At 36.1% G+C, this 2,565-nt stretch overlaps 1 pseudogene; it reads left to right on the top strand.

Annotated features, from left to right (window-relative positions):
* Positions 1-381: 381 nt before the first annotated feature.
* LOC145117467 (putative polyamine oxidase 5 pseudogene) lies at positions 382-2,337 on the top strand (annotated as a pseudogene).
* Positions 2,338-2,565: the final 228 nt, after the last annotated feature.

Genomic DNA, 2,565 nt, shown 5'->3' with positions numbered 1-2,565 from the left:
TCAAATCTTTGGCAACTATTTAAATTTTCATACTTTTTGTTATCTTCTTCTTTCTCGAATATAGTATGCCTTAGTTTCTTTCAAAAAGACAGAAATATATTGGTTGTCATTGAAGGGATTATTGCCTCTTCCAGTTCCAAATAAAAAACATTTATTCAAAAACATATTTTAAAGTACTTTTTTGTAATTTCCTTTCACAAAACATAAAAATGTTTAATTTTAACCAATAATAATGTAAATAAAATACAACTTAATTTAACTTAAGTACCATTAACAACTTCAAAATAATCTAAAGATTCTTTTGTTAAAGAAATTCTTGGGTCCTCCAAAAATAAAAGAATTAGGTGCTTCTTCAACACGAAGTATTATTTTTATGTTCTCTTCTTCGTTTAAAACTTAACCTCATCACTCATCACCACTCTCATCCTTGTTTCTTTTTCACTCAAAACAAAGAGAAAAAAAAAAAGAAAACCCTCTCTGTGTTCACAGTGTCATAAGCTCAAACACACAATCTTTTCTGCAAATAAAATCTTTCTTTCTTGAAAACCCAGAAATTATCACAAGTTTTTAGGCAAAATGGTTATAAAGAAGCCAAGAATAGTGATAATTGGGGCGGGAATGGCAGGGTTGACAGCTGCAAACAAGCTGTACAAATCCTGTGCAAAAAATGGTGCATTTGAGGTTTGTGTTGTTGAAGGCGGGAATAGAATTGGAGGAAGGATTAACACCTCGGAGTTCGGTGGTGACAGAATTGAGATGGGAGCTACTTGGATCCATGGAATTGGAGGCAGCCCAGTTCACAAGATTGCTCAAGAAATCGGTTCGTTGGAATCAGAGAAACCATGGGAGTGCATGAATGGATTCCTTGATGATCCAATCACCATTGATGAAAATGGGTATGTGTTAAATCCATCTCTTGTTGACCCGATTTCAAATCTTTTTTTCAGTTTAATGGATTTTGCTCAAGGGAAAAAGAAATCAGTAGTACCAGATGGAATTGAAGATAATCTTGGTGGGATTACAAGTGTCGGGTCTTTTCTTGAAAAAGGTCTGGAATCTTACCAGAAACTAAAATCAAGAAACGAGGTTAATGGTTGTGGGGATTGGAATAGGAAATCATTAGAAAAATCGATTTTCGCAATGCATGAAAACACCCAAAGAACTTTTACAGCTGCTAATGATTTACATAATCTTGATTACATAGCCGAAAGTGAGTATGTTATGTTCCCTGGTGAAGAAATCACCATCGCTAAAGGTTATTCGAGCATTATTGAATCATTAGCATCTGTTTTACCATCTGGTGTTATTCAATTAGGCAAGAAAGTTCATGATATCGAGTGGCACCCTGAATGCGGTTCCAATTCCGACTCCGATTCCGATTCCGATTCCGGTTCCGGTTCCGATTCCGATCCCGGTTCGGGTTCAAGACCCGTAAAGATTCATTTTCTTGACGGCACAACCATGTCAGCAAACCATGTTATAGTCACCGTTTCATTAGGAGTTCTCAAAGCCGGAATCACGGATTCCGATTCCAATTCGGGTATTTTCAAATTCAATCCCCCACTCCCAAATTACAAGATTGAAGCCATTTCAAGACTCGGGTATGGTGTCGTCAACAAGCTTTTCTTGAAACTAAGCCCAGATCCTGAACTTGATCGGTTTCCCTTCTTACAAATGGTGTTCCATAAATCCGATGATCAACTCAAGAACCCTAAAATTCCATGGTGGATCAGAAAAACTTCTTCTTTGTCACCAATTTATGAGAAGTCGAGCGTGTTATTATCTTGGTTTGCAGGTGATGAAGCACATAAGCTTGAAGCACTTCCGGATGAAGTGATTCTTGATGAGGTCTCCACAACTATTTCTAGCTTCTTGTCGTATAAAAAATGCAACGGAAATGCGATCAAAAGTTGCAAATTTGATAAAGTTTTGAAAAGTCGATGGGGGAGTGATCCGTTGTTTATGGGATCATATAGTTTTATAGCCGTTGGATCAAGTAGCAAAGACATGGATTCACTAGCGGAGCCATTGACAAATGGTTGTTCACCACTTCAGATTCTTTTTGCAGGGGAAGCAACACATAGAACTCATTATTCCACGACTCATGGTGCTTATTTCAGTGGTCTTCGGGAAGCCAATAGGCTTCTTGAACATTATAATTGTATTGATGTATGAGACGTATGATCATGTTTGTTTGGATTATTAGATGATTATTAGGTTTTTGTTTTTTGTTATTTTTTTGGAACACCCTTTTCTCTAATGATATATCATACTCAATATTTGGGGATTGAAAGGGAGAGATGGGGACATTTTCAAGAAGCTTCTTTTTGAGTTTTCTATTGCTCTTTCATGGGCTATCTTTTTGATGTTTGAAATTGTCTTTATCATTGAATACATGTTTTAGTAGTGAATTTGCTTATAAAGAAAGCTTTGGATCGGATAAAAATTGGTTCTTTCTTGGTTGGTTTTCGAATTTTTGTTTCTTTTGTGTCCCTTTTCACGATTCCATGAACGTAACTCGATAATAGATCTACACAAAATAGTAAAAAAAAAAAAGTACATGTC

The sequence above is a fragment of the Lactuca virosa genome, chromosome 5 (assembly GCF_052849685.1).
Source record: "Lactuca virosa cultivar CGN04683 chromosome 5, Lactuca_virosa_CGN04683_v6, whole genome shotgun sequence".
Taxonomy (NCBI): domain Eukaryota; kingdom Viridiplantae; phylum Streptophyta; class Magnoliopsida; order Asterales; family Asteraceae; genus Lactuca; species Lactuca virosa.
The sequence above is the reverse complement of the archived record's forward strand: the minus strand, read 5'-3'. Positions and strand labels throughout refer to the sequence as shown.